We start from the raw sequence: 6281 nt of genomic DNA, 5'->3' as shown, positions 1-6281 counted from the left end.
TTTCAGTTTGAGCACATAAATAGATAAGACCCCTTTATTTTGATATTCGCAGGTGGATTGGATCACTTCTCGTAGGAAAAGAGGCTCTTATTGGGACTTCAGAATGCAAAAGTGATAACCCTATCCTTGAGAAAAGACTACCTGTCTTGCTCAACGCCAACATTTGAGTTATGACTTAAAGCAGTTGTTTTCCAGACACTTAGCCTACACATGAAAATCTCGTTTTATGGTCAGGATGTGCTCTCCTGACTTAGCACACACCCAGAGACAGAAAGGAGGAATATAAAAACGGATCATTTGGCTTCTCTAGGTTAGGAGTCCTTCACTTTTTGACCTACCCTCCTCCGGGTACTAATTACCTGTTTAATGACGTCTATTTTGACCCGGCCGCACTGCCGTGTTGCCCTCCTGCCCGGGATAATAAGGTAAATAGTTAATATTTTATGTTATTTACCTTTATTCCACTAGAGTGCTGTCTCCTTTATTTCACATCTATCCAATGAAGTCAGAGTAGTAAGCAGCTGAGGTCGAGTCCTGCTTCGTACTCCTTCATAAATACATGTAAAAGAGTCTGTCTACTTCTCATAGCTTCGCGTATGGAAATTAAGTTTGTAAAAAATAAACAACAGCAAAAAACTGCATATTTTGTAAAGACTATGGCTGAATTAAAACACTGCAAGATAGTTCCACTGATCAGCGTTCTTCAGCACACAGATGCCCCACAAAAGTCGAAAGTTTCTTTCGTTCTTCTTTCTCTCTGTTGTCAAGTTTGTTGCAATATAAATACTCAAGAAATAAGAAATAAACAAGTGGTGTCGGATTCTGTAAGTGGCGGTCGTGTGTTCCAAAAATAAGTTTTAGGAACGCCCCCAACTATGTTCAAACAATCAGTGTTTGACAGCAAAACCCGCCCAAAATAAGGTTCCAGGAACCTTCCAAAAGTAATAATAATAATAATAATAATGAATTACATTTGTTAAAATCTCAAAGTGCTACAAAGTATAAAAAAGGTAAAAAATGTAAATAGAAAGTTAGAAGATATAATAGAAAATTAAAATAGAAATAATAACATGAACAACACGAGATAAACACTAGATTAAACATAGAAACATAGATAAAATAAGAATAAAAAAATGAAAGCACTGGATAAAACAGATAGACGAGCAATGCATATAAAAAACTAAAAAATAGAAAGTTAGAATATATAATAGAAAATCAAAATAGAAATAATAACATGAAACACACTAGATAAACACTTGATAAAACATAGATACAATAACAATAAAAACATGAAAGCACTGGATAAAACAGATAGGCTAGCAGTGCATTTAAAAACAAGAAGGCAGAGAAATTAGATAAAAGCTGTGCTAAAAAGGTGGGTTTTTAGTCCCTTCTTAAAAACGGTCCACCGACTGTGGTGCTCTAAGATGGTCGGGGAGAGCGTTCCAGAAAGCCCACCTACCTTTTTGGTGGACTTTATTTAACTTCTTGTACAAGTTCCTGCGGTGGAAAAGGGCTTCTTGTATCGAAGCTTACACTGCAAAAACTGAAATCTAAGTAAGATTAAATATCTCAAATAAGGGTGATATTTGCTTATTTTCTGTCTGATAAGATCATTCTTCTCACTAAGCAGATTTTATGTTAGTGTTTTTACTTGTTTTAAGGGTTTTGGTCCTAAATGATCTCAGTAAGATATTACAGCTTGTAGCTGAGATGTTATCACCTATATTGAGTTAAACATGCTTGAAACTAGAATATCAAGTGTTGCAAAGCTGTGTCATCAACACTCACGAGTATAAAACTGCTTTTTCCAAAGTAATAATTTCTTATTTCAAGCATGAAATAAAAAAAATCATGATTTTGACACAATTGTGTCTCATAATTAAAACAGATGACAGCCAAATGGACTTTGCTGTTTTATTTTCAATGCAACAATAGAAAATATGTACTCTTATGGTAGTACAGTTGGTACAGTACAGTAAACTGACAGTTAATATTGAAACATTTGACATTTCAAACAATTTTGAACAGAATTAGTTCATGCACATTCAGAGAAATTCTTCAAAATTACAATCTAAAAAAAAATTGCGCACTAATTGACTGAAAGAGCACGCACTTGTCGCGATGATGTCATGTTATCCATGGAAAAATGCATTTTCAGACAATATGATTTGCCTGAGCGGCTAGGAGACCCCAAGAGTAACAAGTGGTTGCCTTGTTGCCTTTCCATTAAGAACAATACATTAGTTTTTAGAATAAGTTTGCTGGTTTCAAGAAATGTAATGCCGAGCGCATATCATTATGTCAAGATAATGGCACTGGCATTTATTTAATTTAAGAATATTTTTCAACATATTGAGAAAAAGGTCTCATATTTGTTTTTTCTACCAAGAAAAGTGCACTTGTTATTAGTGAGAATATACTTATTTTAAGGTATTTTGGGGTTCATTGAGGTTAGCTAATTTTACTTGTTTTGGAAAGTCTTGACAAGCCAAATTTTCTTGTTCTATTGGCAGATAATTTTGCTCAGTTCAAGTAAAATACCCCTCATTTTCGTATTTTTTTTTCCTTGTTTTTGAACACTGACTTTTTGCAGTGTATATCGGCCATTTGAAATGCAAGCTGACAAAATATGCTACTCACCCCTACTGACAGCACTCATTTCTATCATTGCCACTAAGCCCTCGTCAACACCACCCCTTCCACAGACTGTCTCCGGCCCATCACCGACTGGATGTCAACTAATAGGCTCTGAATCAATGGAAACAAAAGTAAAGTCCTCATCATCGGCTCAAAGTCAACCCTGCCCAGATCCCACCCCTTCAATATTGAAACTGACGGCGGTTTAATCCCTGATGCTTCACAAGTCCAAAAAACCTCGTTGTCATCCTTGACAGCACGCTCCTATTCGAATACCACATTAATAATATATCACGCACAGCCTTTTTCCACCTTGGCAGAATCTCCTTCTCTCTCCCAGCACTCAACAGATGTTCTCGTCACTTCCCCGTCTGGATTATTGTAATTCAACGCATCCATCAACTACAGAATCATGAACCACAACCAAAATCGTCAGACCCTATCACACCTATTCTCTCTCAGCTTTCAAGACTCTCTATAAACCCTCTTACTTGACTTGATGTCCAGGCTTTCATCTGCGCAGCCCTCATGACTCTGGAACTCCATCCATCCGTCCATTTTCTACCGCTTGTCCTTGTCGGGGTCGCAAGGGTGCATTCGGGCGGAAGGCAGGCGGGGTACACTTTTGAAGAACTTTTTACAATTTTTGGTAACACTTTAGTATGGGGAACACACATTCACCATTAATTAGTTGCTTATTAACATGCAAATTAGTAACATATTGGCTCTTAATTAGTCATTATTAATACGTATTAATGCCTTATTCTGCATGGCATTATTATACAACCAGTAAGCCATTAACTAAGAGTCTTCCCTCAATAACCTCAGAATTATTGCTTATTAGTAACCCTAACCCTAACCCTTATATTGCCCATTTTAACAGAAGTGTAGATAGAACATGTTAAAAGAGAAAGTAAGCAGATATTAACAGTAAATGAACAAGTAGATTAATAATTCATTGTCTATCGCTTGTCCTTAAAGGGGAACATTATCACCAGACCTATGTAAGCGTCAATATATACCTTGATGTTGCAGAAAAAAGACCATATATTTTTTTAACCGATTTCCGAACTCTAAATGGGTGAATTTTGGCGAATTAAACGCCTTTCTATTATTCGCTCTCAGGAATAATAGCAATCGCCATTTTCTCAAACACATTACAAACACTGAGTCAAATCAGCTGTGTTATTTTCCGTTTTTTAGACTGTTTTCCGTACCTTGGAGACATCATGCCTCGTCGGTGTGTTGTCGGAGGGTGTAACAACATGAACAGGGACGGATTCAAGTTGCACCAGTGGCCCAAAGATGCGAAAGTGGCAAGAAATTGGACGTTTGTTCCGCACACTTTACCGACGAAAGCTATGCTACGACAGAGATGGCAAGAATGTGTGGATATCCTGCGACACTCAAAGCAGATGCATTTCCAACAATAAAGTCAAAGAAATCTGCCGCCAGACCCCCATTGAATCTGCCGGAGTGTGTGAGCAATTCAGGGACAAAGGCCCTCGGTAGCACGGCAAGCAATGGCGGCAGTTTGTTCCCGCAGACGAGCGAGCTAAACCCCCTGGATGTCTTGGCTCACACCGTCCCTTATGCCACCGAAGATGATCAAGAGAAGAATATCGACCCTAGCTTCCCTGGCCTGCTGACATCAACTCCAAAACTGGACAGATCAGCTTTCAGGAAAAGAGAGCGGATGAGGGTATGTCTACAGAATATATTAATTGATGAAAATTGGGCTGTCTGCACTCTCAAAGTGCATGTTGTTGCCAAATGTATTTCATATGCTGTAAACCTAGTTCATAGTTGTTAGTTTCCTTTAATGCCAAACAAACACATACCAATCGTTGGTTAGAAGGCGATCGCCGAATTCGTCCTCGCTTTCTCCCGTGTCGCTGGCTGTCGTGTCGTTTTCGTCGGTTTCGCTTGCATATGGTTCAAACCGATATGGCTCAATAGCTTCAGTTTCTTCTTCAATTTTGTTTTCGCTACCTGCCTCCACACTACAACCATCCGTTTCAATACATGCGTAATCTGTTGAATCGCTTAAGCCGCTGAAATCCGAGGCTGAATCCGAGCTAATGTCGCTATACCTTGCTGTTCTATCCGCCATGTTTGTTTGTTTTGGCATCACTGTGTGACGTCACAGGAAAATGGACGGGTGTATATAACGATGGTGAAAATCAGGCACTTTGAAGCTTTTTTTAGCGATATTGCGTGATGGATAAAATTTTGAAAAACACTTTGAAAAATAAAATAAGCCACTTGGAACTGATTTTTAATGGTTTTAACCATTCTGAAATTGTGATAATGTTCCCCTTTAATAATGTTGACAAAATAATAGAATGGAAACTGACACAATATGTTACTGCATATGTCAGCAGCTAAATTAGGAGCCTTTGTTTACTTACTACTAAAAGACAAGTTGTCTTGTATGTTCACTATTTTAATTAAGGACAAACTTGCAGTAAGAAACATGTGTTTAATGTACCCTAAACATTTTTTGTTAAAATTACGCCAATATTGCAATTTTTTGTGGCGCCCTTTATTTAGAAAAGTATCGAAATACATTTTGGTACCAGCACCAAAAAATTGGTATCGGGACAACACTTGTTATAATTGTTTTCGTTATAATGGTTAGTATTATTACTGAAATCACAAATGTATTCTCTCTTTTTGTAAGTGATTTGGAAGACACATTCTTGTAATACCTTATATATTGTAGGCTTCTTTCTCATCATCACTGCAAAAAATTAAATCTAAGTAAGATGAAATATCTCAAATAAGGGTGATATTTGCTTATTTTCTGTCTGATAAGATAATTCTGCTCAATAAGCAGATTTTATGTTAGAGTGTTTTACTTGTTTTAAGAGTTTTGGTCCTAAATGATCTCAGTAAGATATTACAGCTTGTTGCTGAGATTGTATGACCTATATTGAGAAAAACATGCTTGAAACTAGAATATCAACTGTAGCAAAGCTGTGTCATCAACACTGACAAGTATAAAACTACTTTTTTAAAGTAATAATTTCTTTTTTCAAGCATGAAAAAAAAAATCATGACTTTGACACAATTGTGTCTCATATTAAAACAGATGGCAGCCAAATGGTCTTTGCTGTTTTATTTTCAATGAAACAATAGAAAATACATACTCATATAGTAGTACAGTTGTTATTAGTGAGAATATACTTATTTTAAGGTATTTTTGGGTTCATTGAGTTTAGTTAATTTTACTTGTTTTGTAAAGTCTTGACAAGCCAAATTTTCTTGTTCTATTGGCAGATACTTTTGCTTAGTTCAAATAAAATACCCCTCATTTTTTTTTTTTTCTTGTTTTTGAAATCTGACTTTTTGCAATGTACTACAACAGAACCAATGTTGGAATATAGAGGCGCAGACTGCTCAGTCAGCATTAAAACCACTGGCAAGTTCATTGTTAACAACAGTGCGGCAAATGTACCATTCATGGGTTTCAAAATAACATCTGAGCACTACCAACATGTTCAAAGCGCAAGCAGAGTTAGATAAAGCTCTCATGATACTTTAAGTGAGGTTTAAAGAGGTTGCCTACAGCCACAAGTATTACTACATTAAAAAGTTAACTTCATTACATAACTGTGTCCCTTTGCCACCTATCCCTC

This window comes from Nerophis lumbriciformis, linkage group LG17 (genome assembly GCF_033978685.3).
Source record: "Nerophis lumbriciformis linkage group LG17, RoL_Nlum_v2.1, whole genome shotgun sequence".
Lineage (NCBI taxonomy): Eukaryota > Metazoa > Chordata > Actinopteri > Syngnathiformes > Syngnathidae > Nerophis > Nerophis lumbriciformis.
The sequence above is the reverse complement of the archived record's forward strand: the minus strand, read 5'-3'. Positions refer to the sequence as shown.